Source organism: Fukomys damarensis, unplaced genomic scaffold (assembly GCF_012274545.1).
Source record: "Fukomys damarensis isolate Sample0158 unplaced genomic scaffold, DMR_v1.0_HiC HiC_scaffold_16, whole genome shotgun sequence".
NCBI lineage: Eukaryota > Metazoa > Chordata > Mammalia > Rodentia > Bathyergidae > Fukomys > Fukomys damarensis.
The window spans coordinates 57,824,685-57,838,125 of NW_022900928.1; the positions used below are offsets into that span (position 1 = coordinate 57,824,685).

The 13,441-nt window shown below is 34.1% G+C and overlaps 1 pseudogene; it reads left to right on the forward strand.

Annotated features, from left to right (window-relative positions):
- Positions 1–11,349: 11,349 nt before the first annotated feature.
- Positions 11,350–11,497, forward strand: LOC117286491 (annotated as a pseudogene).
- Positions 11,498–13,441: the final 1,944 nt, after the last annotated feature.

Genomic DNA, 13,441 nt, shown 5'->3' on the forward strand with positions numbered 1-13,441 from the left:
TACTCAGCCATAAAGAATAAGAAATTAGATTCATTCATTCATAGGAAAATGGATACATATTGAGAATATACTCCTAAGTGAAATTAATAAATCACACATGTGTAAATACAAAATAGTTTTCTCTGGTATGAAAAAGTAAAATAGTACATAAGATCATAATGAGATAGTTGACAATGTAAAATAGGAAGAAAGGGTCTAAAGGTTTAGGGAAATTGTGAAGGTTAGGGGAAAGGTAATAAGGGAAATGAAAAAAATATGACAAAATGGAAATAAAGTGTTTGTAAATGGGGAGGGGAGGAGGGGTTGAAGGGAGGGCAGGGACAAGGGGAAAAAATGAGAACCAAGACCTGTCGTGTAAAGGTACAAGATTCCAATAATGAATGTAACTCTACTGTATACCTAAAATGAACCAATAAACTTAATTAAAAAATCATATTTAACAAAACATTAAAAAAAGAAAATTAATTTTTGAAAACAGAAATTAAAAAGAACTGTTATGTGACAGAAACATTTGTCTCTTCTGTCTTCAGGGGAGAATACTGATGATCAGAGAGGTTATAGAACTGCCCTAAGATTACACTGCCCAAACCAGAAAGACTAGACCCATAAAGTTATTGGATTTTTGTACTTCATTACATTGCTAGATTTTATTCCCCAGGTGAAGCTGCATATTATTTAAAAGAGAAGCCTTATTTTATGTATTTTAACTTGGGAAAAGAAAAAGAGAATAGAAGGAATAAATGGAAGCAAAACTTTTGTAAATAACAAAGGGAAGAAGGATTGAAGGGAAAGGAGTAAAATCATAAAAAAAAAAAAGAAGCAAGTCATATACAGAAACAAATTCCGTATGGTAAATGTTATTATGTATATCTAAAATATACCAAAACAATTGAAAAAAACAAAAGTTATGATAGGTTCTTAAAAAAATGGGAAAGACATGTTTCTCATTGACCAAAATGAGCAGGTATAAGATATTATTACTTGTGGCACTCTTGTAAAACAGAGCTGTTTCCTGCCAGCCTTACACTGAAATGGTCTCTAATGAAAAGCCTAACTGGGAAATTTACTTCATGCAAGGACCACTTCAGAAGTTCAACTTTGCAGTAATTAAGTCATGCATCCATTTAACCAGTGGGAATTTCCTGTGTGCCAAACCCTCTCAGGTACTGGAATAAAATAGTGAACAACAACTTGGTACACTTCCCTGTCTTCAGGAACTTACTTCATTTTTCATAACTGAGGGTCAGATAAAGAAACAGTACTGGGTGCCAGGTTATAAAGGATCTTGTAGCCCCATTTCAGTGGTTGGGAATTCATTCTGAGGTCCATACAAATCCATTTAAATATCTAGGTGAGTAAGATTTTTTTTTTTTAATACGGGTCATTCTAGAAAATGTGGAGGAAAATTGAATTAAGAGAAAACTACAAATAAGAAATCTTAAGTCTAAGGTTTAGAGGCCTCTGGTTGGGTGGATAATTCCTAAGTCATCCCCTCAACAGTGGAAGAATATGTAGGTGCCAGCCCCTGCTGGGAGGATGTGTGATTATCATCTGATCATAAAGGTGTGGAGTTGAGCAATGATATAAAACATTGCTTTCCTTTGCATGCACAGTTAATTCTTCTCCACCTTACTGGGAATACGAATCCTTTCTCTTTTCAGTCCCCTTCTCTTCTGTCATGTTGTCATGAAATGATGCAGGGCTGCACATGGCCCTACTCATGGCAGTGGAAGAGGAAGAGACAGGGGACAAAGGGGCCTGGAGTTTCAGACACAAGGTCAAGAAAGGGCTGGGTGCAAAAGGAAGAAAGAAGCCATTATGTAGAGGTTAGGCTCTATTCCAGTGGGAGGAAGTATGCAGGCAAAGCAAAAGGTAAATTCCTGGGAAGCAGCTGTCAGCTGAGTATAGTTAAAACGTTTGGAACAGACAATTTGTTACAGAGTGAGGCTGTGTAGATTGGGCAAAAGCACCAGAGAACAACAAAGATAAGGCCTGAATAGAAGGAGACCCACATGACCTCTGCAGTGAGTCAGGGAGTATGTAGATGAGGACAGGACAGTTTGCATGCACTAGTTTTAAATATGCTCTGGTGCACAGAGATTCAAACTGCCAAGGAACAGACACTTGTGTTAAACACAGCCTCTTCCCCATGGACCTCTCTTGCCAGACCATTGCCACTTGGTCTCCTTCTCGCCTTCATAGGCACCTCTGTCCTAGTTCTGTCAAAAGCCGCCATGCATGCACATCCAGTCATTTCTTTCTTTCATTATGCTTTATTTCTACCAGACCTCTGAGGATTCTCTTGCTTTCTCTGGCTGTCAGCTCAGCTTACATTAGAATGAGTGAAAGAGAGCCTGAGAAAGACAAAGAGAAATTATGGAATGATGTGTACTGGACTTAATTTTCACAAAGAAAGCAGTCATCACTCTGGGAGGCTGAGGCAAGAGGATATCAAGCCAGAATCCAGCTTGGACAATGTAATGATTTATCAAGACCCTGCATCCCAATAAAATATAAAAAAGGGCTGTGAATATAGTTCATTATGAAAGCCCTGAGTTCAACCCTTAATACCATAGAAAAGAAAAGGGAAAAGAAAAAAAAAAACAGAGAAAAGAAAACAGCTATGTAGCAACACCTGAAGGATTTCAAAGTACAGAGCAGATAACAATGCAACTATGATCAGATATTTGGCCACTATAACTGCTGAGCCAACAGAAGTTTCTCTGAAATTTCCACCCAACTCTGGAGTAAACACACGTGGGTTTGGAGATATTGACCCACTATTCCAATTTTGACAGATTTGTATCTGGTGTATGAATAGCAAGTAGTGTTTTACTAGATATTAGAACTTGACAGGCCACATTTATACCTTTCTTTTTCCAACAATAGATTTTATTTTTCACTAAATGTAGGTTTGAGTCCTACATAACAGGCCTTTTTTGTGAAAGTCAGTGAGTGAACAAATTTTTCCTCTCATCAGCAACCTGCGTAAGCACTTATGTATGACATAGAGTTTCTTACTGAATGTATTTCTCCCATCCACCAGTACACATGTAACTATTCCATTCTATGCCATCAATACCTGGCTCTGGGCAAAGGAAGATCTTTTTTATCTTCTGTTTACCCATAGTACCTAGCCTTTTGCAACAGAACACACCTTAAAATTGCATTTTCTAAAGATGGCTGTACTAAGATATCCCTTCCTACGCGCACTGCCTACAATGTCATGTTGGCATTCCTCAATGAACTGGGGTCTCGTTCCTTCCTTTTGAATCTGAATGGGGTTCTTACTTTAAAAATGACATTATGCAACTTCTGAGACTAAGATATAAAATGGCAACACAGCTTTAACCTGGTGCTTTTGTTACTGCCAGACACTGCGTTTTAAGGAAACATAAGCCGCATGGAGAAGCCATGGGTAGTGTTCCCACTGACAGCTCATGTTAAGGAGTTGAGGTCCCAGGTCTGAGGTTGTGTTAACCTTCAGGCATGAATTAGCTTCCCTCCAACCTTTGAACCATTCCGGTTATTGCCTGTAAAAAAACAAACTTCCCTTGCTGAACCCTGCCCAAATTGCAGGTTTGTGAGGTAAGCAAATTATAGTTGCTATTTTGAAGTTTCGGTGTTTTTATATTACGATAGATATCCAGAGCACCTATCATGTCCTTTCTTTTTTTATTAATTAGCAGTCATAATCTCTCCCCAACCAGACTGTAGGCTTCTTAGAATCTGGAATTTTTTTTAGTTTAAAATTCTAGAATTTTCTTTCACCCTACATTACACTTTAGTCAAACTAAGTTCCTCACTGGTCTTATACATGAGCTTAGATTTTCAGTCTTTGTGTATTTGATAGCCTGATTTCTTTGTTGTATATGTCCTCATTCCCATCTGTGCTTACCCAAGACTTACTCTTTTTTATGTTTTGTGTTTTTTGTTTTGTTTTTTTTGTTTTTTTTTTTGTTTTTTTTTTTGTTTTTTTTTTTGTTTTTTTTTTTGTTTTTTTTTTTGTTTTTTTTTTTGTTTTTTTTTTTGTTTTTTTTTTTGTTTTTTTTTTTGTTTTTTTTTTTGTTTTTTTTTTTGTTTTTTTTTTTGTTTTTTTTTTTGTTTTTTTTTTTGTTTTTTTTTTTGTTTTTTTTTTTGGTACTGGGGATTGAACTCAGGACCTTGTGCTTGCAAGACAGGCAAGGTGCCACTGAGCTAAATCCCTGGTCCAAGACTTAACTCTTTTTAAGAGTGAGTCATGTGCTATGAAGAATTTCCTGAACTCTATAATCAGAAGAGATTTGCCCTTCCTCTGATTTTCCATAGCAGTATAAAGGAATTCTCTTACCAATATTATCGTCTTCCACCTTATATCAAAGTTACTTGTTTGTCAATGTTTCTATGATTCCAGAATTTCTTGTCTCTGTTACATTCATTTATATGAAAAGCATTTATGGGTATCTATCACTTGCTGTCCAGTGTGCTAGGCTTGGGTACAAAGCAGCAAAGGCAGATGTGGCCCTCTCCCTGAAAGACTCTCCAGATGAGTGAGAGAAACATGATAAATAAGCAAATGTTTGACTAATATTCCTTTTTAGTAATTGTAACAATATCATTCAGCCCATAGCCTAAAGTGATATCTTGTGTGATACTTTGTGGTCTTGGGAGAAAGCATGGGATATCTAAAGGTCTAGATTTGACTCCTGTGGATCCAATGCATGATCTGTAAACAGGGAGCAAGGGCTCTAGCACTGTGCTTTACTTTACATCTCCTCATTCATCAAATTGAGGTCACATAAATCCTTCATAATATTGTATTATTATTACCGAGTATACATATAAACACCACTTTTGCATTAGTAGCCATTCAACTAAATTATATGTCCCTTTCCTGCATGTATTGTCACTTAGCGTGCAGCTCTGCCCTTGGCTTGTGTTCAGCTAGTGGACTGACCAACTGATGTCTGATACTCAGACTCTACTCTCCTTCTTTCATGTGTAGAACTAAATTTCTGCAGGCAACTTCTATTCATATCATTTGGGTGGGAAATGAAAGAAGGCCTCACTCTCCCTCACATTGTTGATTCCTACACACTGTACAAAATTCAACCAAGAGACCTTCCACAGAGTGCCCTAACTCACCATAATCCACATCAGATGTGTTAGTTCAATGTAGTACAATGTTGTATCACAACACTTGGCACAGCTGGCTTTTTAAAAAGTACCACTTCTACTTGACAGTAAGTTCAGTGAAAGCTGGGGCCCAATCTGTACTGTTGGCATGTGCACCAGCACCAAGCAGTGTCTGCCAACAATTTAATAACCCTTTACAGAACTGAAGAATTGGGTAAGGCTTTGCAGTGGTAGCTAGAATCCTAAGTGAAGAGTAAACTCAGGGTGCACCAAGGTAACAATTTTTCTTTATTTAATAACCACTTTTAAGACTACTTACAGAGATTGTTTTCTATGAACATTTTATGATCATCCTTCTAAAGATTCTGAGGTCAAGGAGGAGTGGTGGTAGAGTCATCCTTAATAGACCCCAAAATTATCATTTTTATCAGCTAATAGTTTTTCTGGATTGCCTATGGTGACCTATGGAAAGTATAACACATGAACTGCTTAGAAGAACTTCTGTTATAGTCAAACTGGCAACCTGCTTCCAGCTGAGTCTGTAATAGCTAACCCAAAAGGAAACCAACACTTTGAAAGTTATAGCTGGACTAACTATATTTCCTGAGAGTCATGGGGTGGTACAACAAGCCTTCTATGGGCGTCAACCCCAAAGACGTTTGAAGCTGACTGGCTTACAGAATTTCAATTCAGAATACAGATAACAGTGCCCATCCCTACCATGGATAGGGCCACTCTTCAAACATTCTAATGTAGACTTGTTGATGCTCTACTCATAGTCAAAGGATTTCAATAACATACCTTCTTTTATCAAAATATGAAGCCTGATATGGCAACATTACATTGAAAAGCTGGATTTGGAATATTTTTACAAATGTTAGCATTAGTTATTTTTGAAGCAATATGAAGTCCAAATCTCCAAAGGTTATAGCTGAATAAATATTATATCCAAAATTCAGGACATAGCTACATATCTGCTTCTCAGTTTAGACTGGGGCCTGCTGAAGCTTTACTATGTGAGCCAGGATTTAGTCAGAATTTATACATTTACTACCCTAAAGTCCGTATGGACAGCAATATTTATTAGAAGATTAGATCATAATTTTAATTCAGGCTATAGGGTTTGAATTTTACATACCTTTTCTTTTATATTCTAACAAATTGGAAGTAATTTTCCCAACAGAAAGGGCTGCTAGACTGAGAGAAGTAAGAGAAAAAAGAACTGGTACCTTTTAATAGGCTGACTTTTACATACCTGAAGAATATTATACAGAAATTGAATAAAATCTATTCTCCTTTTGCCATCTCTGGTATTTTCATGTGCAAGATCCTGGAAAATTTCATTCAACTCTGCTTCCTTTTTGTTCCAGATGTATAACATTAACATGAAAAAAGGAGGAAAAGCAAGAGTAATGCATCTCATTTTCTCATAAAATTTTTCCTCTGAGAAGAAAAGGCTTTCTCTTCATTTTGCATGTAGAAATATTCTTTGCAAGGTTCTATAAAGTTCCCTTATCTAATGATATCTGAATATTGTACCCACTGGAAGAAGCATGTCTTAGCTGTTAGGTTTTATTCTGCAAATGATTGCTATTTTGGTTCCAATCATCCCTGTTTAATAAAATATCTCATAATATTGGTATCGGAACTACAAACAATAAACTTTGATTTATTAAACATTTAATGAGAACTTCATTAGGCACTGTAAGAATAGAAATTCTAATGAATGGAGGACTCCAATTCCAAATAAAATGGAGAGGACATAAATACCCCACCAAATAAAAAGTATTGACAATACAAATGAAACAGTGGCTTCAAGAGACTGGACATCTTTGTGTATGTATATACATAAACAATCTATTACTGAGGAAAGAACCACCTAAAAAAAGAGAAAGATAACTGTGTCCAGTGTTTACACAAGGCTGGAGATACTGGGAGTACCGAAGTGCCTGTTATTGGAAGATCTTAAAACTCGCAGGGCATGATGTAGAATATATCAAGGCCTGTCTCAGGAGTTGGAAAGAGCTCTGGTTTGAGCACTGCTTTTTTCCTGCCTAATCTCAAAAATGAGCTGTGAAAGGATCAAATTATTTTAAGTGATTTAACTGCATTTGGAAAAAAACAAGGATATTTATAGAAATACAGAATACTCAGCATTCAAAGGGTAAAATTCACAGTGTTTGGTATCCCATAAAAAGTTGCCACATGCACAAAGAAGCAGGAAAATAAGACTTACTGAGAATAATTAATAGTTAAAAGTGACTCAATACAGGCACCATGGATTTAGCTCAGTGGTACCTCACAAGCACAAGGTGCTGAGTTCTATCCCTGGTACCAAATACATAAATAAATAAATAAAATTTTAAAAAATTTTAAAGTGACTCAATACTGACACAATGATTGGAATTAACAAGGTCATTAGAACATAAGATTACTGTGCTACATGTACTCTGAAGGAAATAGCAGGAAGGTAATTATAAAATCCAGTCAAAACTTAGCAGATGAAAATTACTGCACATACGAGAAATACATTGGATAGCATCAGTTGCAGGTTAAAAACTGCAGAAGAAAAGATGGATGAACACCAACACAGCAACAGAAACTGTCTGACACAGTGTGGGTGTGCTTTGTCTTCCAGTGCTATATGTGTTGAAAGCTTTCAGTGTGGCAATGCTGGGAGGGGTAGAATCTTGAAGAGGTGGGGCCTGGTGAGAAGTGATTGAGTATGCAGGAGAAATTAATCATGGAAATCTGGCTAGTTTTCCAGAAAGAATTGTTATAAAGAACAATACTGGTCCCTCTCTGCTTTCTGACTTTCTGTTTGACTGTGTGATCTCTCCCCTCTCATAAATTCCATACCCCTCATGGTGCCATCTCCAGGATGTGACAAAGCCAATGAGGCCATTGCCTAAATCTTGAGGGTATTGTCTGGTCTTGAACTTTCAACCCCAAATGTAAGCTACACAAATTTATTTTCTTTATGAAGTACCCAGCTTCATGTGTTTTGTAATAGAAATGAAAAACAGAAAAACACTATCCAAAATAAAACACAAAAAGGTTTTTTAAAAACTGAAATATGTCAATGAGCTGTGGAGCAATTTTAAGTGGCCTAATATATGAGTAGAGTCTCAAAGAAAAGGAAAACGATGGAATATACAAAACAATTTTTGTTTTGTTTTGTTTTTTATTTTTTGGTACCAGGGATCAAATTCAGGTCCTTGCTTTTGCGAGGCAGACAGCAGAACCACTGAGCCAAATCCCCAGCCCATACAAAACAATTTTGAAGGCATAATAGCTACAATTTTTCCTAAACATTTGAAAACTATAAGTAAATAGATTCAAAATTCTTAGTAAGATCCAAGAGCAGGAAACATTACAAATCCTCCACCAAAGCATATTAGAACCAAATTGCTAAAAACTAATGAGAAAGGAAAAAATGTTAAAGGAAAAAGACATGCAATAAAGAACAAATATTAAGATGACAGGACATTTTTCATGTGAAATAATGTAAACAGTAAAACAGTGAATTGTTTTTAAATGCTGAGAGAGCAAAAAATATCTTGGAGAAATGAAAGTGAAGCAGACACATTTTCAGACATATGAAAGTGAAATAAGTTAACACTGACAGACCCGTACTATAAGAAATGTAAATTGAAGTTGTTCTGATGAAAGTAAAATGATACCAAACAGAAATATAAATCCATATATGTAATAACTAGGGTAAATATACATTTTCCTTTTGTTTATACGTCTTTAAAAGATAATGTTTCTTTAAACCAGTAACAGTGGATTACCACAAAGCTTTTATAGTACAAAACTGTATTTCACCACTTGAAAATAGATTGAAAATTTAGTTATTAATATGCTAGCCTAAAACAACTGATGTATAGAAGCAAATTAAAACTAAAAAATAGAAAAATACTGATTTATAGGAAATCAATGAAGTACATCCCTATTTCATACATAAAAAGTAGAAAAAACAATAAAACTTAAAGCATCATGATCAAATAAACTCTACTCCAGGAAAGCAAGGCTATTTTAACATTCCAAAGACAATGTTGAGTGTATTAACAGAAAAGGGAGGCTTCATTTTTGTCTTCTCTCCTAGTACATGGTCCAGAAACTGCCATAAGATTTATCCAGAGCAATAAGACTCATTTATTTTCTTCTCCTTTATAACTCTGCCTAATCAATCTATAAAAACTATTGCTCTATGGTTGTTTACCTCATTTATCTATATTTGCGTTTGTGGTTCATATTTGAAATATCGTTGTCCAGACCAATGTCCTTTACAGACCCATGTCCAAAAGGTCATGTCTCTTGAATGACTCACATCTTGAATTATTTAAACATAAAGACTTATTATTGCCATTGTGTTCTTTGTTTTCTGGCCATTTTGTAGATCTGTTGTTCCTTTCTTCTTTTTGCTTAATTTTCTCCATTGGTGTGCTTTGATTCTTTACTTTTTCATATAGTTTCTACAGTTTTCTGCTTTATGTTTATGTACAAAATGTCTTTGCAAAACTGTTTTGTAATTACAATACATTATTTTCAGCTGATAGCAACTTAATTTTGATTACAAAAGAAAAAACTTTAAAATTTATCCCAACTCTTCTCAAAGTTTAAATTTTTGTTCTTATAATTTACATATTTTCATATTGTATATTTCTTTAAACTTATTGTAACTGTTATCTTTTTAATAATTTTATCTTTTAACATTCATACTAAATATATGAAATTTACATACTACCAATACAAGTTACACAGTTTTCTGAATTTGTGTTGTACTTATTTTACCAGTGAGTGTCACACTTTCACATTTTTTTGAGTTAATGATTAGCATCCCTTTCTTTAAGATTTTTTTTTTTCATCCTTTTTACAGTCCTGGGAATAGGACCCAGAGCATCATATAAATAAGTATGTGTTCTACAATTGAGCTATATTATCAGACCCCCTTTAGCGTTTCTTATAAGTATGGTGGTGATGAACTATGATCTTTTGTTTGCCTGGAATGATTTTATGTCTCTTTCATTTTTGAGAGAGGGCTTAGTCAAATATATTATTCTTATTTGGCAATTTATTTTTATTTTATCAACTTGAATATATCATCCCAGTCCTTCCTAGATTTTCAGAAAGCTGCTGCTAGCCTTCTTGAGACTCCTTTATTTTTTATCCATTGTTTATTGGTACATTTAAAGCAAAGAATATAGTTACATTTATCATTGGGATCTTGTACCTTTACATGATATATCTTGGTTCTTGTTTTCTCCCCATACTGCTGCCCTCCTCCACCCTCTTCACCCTTCCCTACTTACAATATCTTTGTTTCTGTTTTTCCATGTTTTTTCTTTTCTTTTATTTCCTTTCCCCTCCCTTTCCACTTCCCCTTAATACCATTTTCTTCCTATTCATTTACACACTCTCAATTATACCATTTGAACCTTATTTACACTTCTAGTTTTTCACACCAGAGAAACTATTCAGTATTTACTCATATGTGTCCTTTTTATTTTACTTGAGTGTAACCTCAATGTGCATCCATTTCGCTATGAATGTTTCATGTTGCTCATTCTTTATGGCTCCATTTTATTCTTTATGGCTCCATTTTACATCTTCTTTATCCAGTCTCCAGTTGATGGGCATTTAAGTTGTTTCCAAGTTTTAGCTATTACAAACTGTGCCACTCCTTTATACAGTAATTGCTTCTTTTCTCTAGCTAGTTTTAAGATCATTTTTTTTTCTTGGTTTGTAAAGGTATGATTAAAGTTTTCCTTGATGTAGTCATATTTGGTTTAAATCTGATTAGATTTCTGTAGCTTTGACCTTCTGATACCTGAATATTTATGTACATATAAATATGTATATGTATAACTATGCATATGTATAAGTATGTATACATATACATATTTATATGTATAAATATGTATAAACTTTATACCCACTTGTCTTTTTCTTCTTCATTTATTCCTGTAACTTAAATATGTTCTTTTCTGGCACTGTCCCATAAATCCTATAAAATTCACTCACTTTTCATTCTTTTTTTTTTTTAACTCATCTGACTGTGTATTTCCAAATATCCTGTTTTCAGGCTCACAGAATATTTCATCTGCTTGATAAATTCTACTGATATTTTCTATTACATTTTTTACTGCTTTCATTGTACTTTTCAGTGCCAAAATTTCTGCTTGCTTTTCTTTTTAATAATTTAATCTTCCTATTAAAATCCATGTTTTTATCGCTTCTCGGCCTTTTGGCTAAGATCAAGTGTAAAATCCATGTTTTTGCTATTATTTCCTTCATTCATTGGCTGTTCTCTGTATTTTCTTGAAATTCACTAGAATTGCCATAAAGTGATTGCTTTAAATTTTTTGGCAGTATTAATGTCTCCATTTCTTTAGAGTCAGCTACCGGGAGGCTGTTATTTTTTGATGGTATTATACTTTCTTGCTTTTTTCTCTTTCTTGATGTCTTATGTTGATTTTTGCAGATTGTCACTATCGCAGAGTCCATAGGCTTCACCACTGTCTACCTGAAAGCCTATGGACTTTGCTATAGTGAGTGTCATCAACCACAGGGTCAATTAAAGGCTCAGGCTCCTTTTCACAACCTTCAAAGTCTCTCTCCTGTATCATTTTAGGCCACACTTTCTTCCAGGAAGATCTCACTGTCCTTAGAGAGACATTAGCCTAAGATTTCTCATTTAACCCTACACAGGAAAGACTGGTATTTGGGTCAAAACTGAAGACTTTGGTCATAAGTTAAAACTAAAATTCCGGTCATAACTCAAGTTATTTGTGTGTGAGGCCAGATGTAACTTGAGCATGCACTGTATAATTTTCTGGTTATATGGTTAAAGCATTTTGTCTGATAGGATCTACTATATCCTGCTGTGAAATCTCATCCATTATTTTACATATATTGATCAAGATCATGTGAAATACATGATGAAAGTAAAAATAATTTTCGTTTAAAAGATATTTTTCTGGATCTTTGATCAACAAGCCTAAACAGAAAATTTGTGTGATGGGTTGTTTTTGTCTGAATAAAGAAATGATGTAAAGTATAGTATGCAAGCTATTTAGCAGTAACAAGGAGAAAAAAATACTGGTAAGTAGATGAGATTCTATAAATGCATGGGAAACATTAAACAGTTTCTTTTTTCTACCAGTTTCTGAGTCACTCAGTACATGCATAAAGTCCCATTTATCATCCATTATTGTATCTTCAATATCTACCATAACAAAATATACGTCAATGGTCAAAAAAGTATTAGCCACATGAATACACAAACCAACTAATTACTTCATAACACAGTAAGTCTAAGCACATGTAATATAAACATATGTACAAATATTACTTTGTTTTTATATTTCACTGACTCCATTGTTTCCCCACAAGCAAAACCAGAGATTGGTATAGTTTCACATTTAATATTTGCTCAGAAGGCACCATATTTATTGAGTTAAATAACCAGTATCTGGAGAACACTCTATAATCTCACCTCTTTTTTCTAACATCACTTCCTAACATCAATTATTTATATGCTAGTTTTTTCTAAGTGTGATATTTCTGTCACAAGTAAATTTCTAAACTTTATTCTACTAAAAGTGTGCTTGTACTATTTTATAGAAGTATAGAGTAATTGATTAATTTTCCAGCTCTGAAATTTTGTCTCTGAAAAATTCATGGCTTGTCTTCTACTTTCATATACAATAGAGCAAATGTAAACTTTTTATAAAAAACTTGAAACCAGGAAGCAAACTATATATTTTCTTGATAAATCACTTTTGTATATCTTCTTTTGTCATACATGAGCCTTTTAGTCTTGTAACTACATATTTTAAAATATCTTTTTAACAGGACAAAACTTTTACTGCATAAAATCCATTTATATCAAAAGTATATTTTTATGCCTTTTTAAATATTTTTGTCTCACTTATTATAGACCTTTTATAACAAACTTGGATTTAGCTGTTTTAATTTTAAACTGTTCCCTTTTTTTCAGTTTTGAAATTTTAAACTTTTGACTAGCTGCCAATAGAACAGTAGTAACCTTGAGTTTGGTTTTTATCTTAAGTGTAAACAAACTAGGGAGAAAAGCAAGTTAGGCCTAAGGTTATAATTTTAGAATTTCTAATGTATAAGAACTATTTTAAGCATACCAATTAAACATCAAATCAAACTGGGAGAAAGATACATTTATTGATTAGCTAAAATTTGTAACTTAATTTTTTTGTAAATCTCTTTATATCTGATAGAGTGCAGTTGTAGTTCTTTTGGCTCTGTTTTGAATTTTAGGTGATTGTAGGACACATCAGGCTGATAG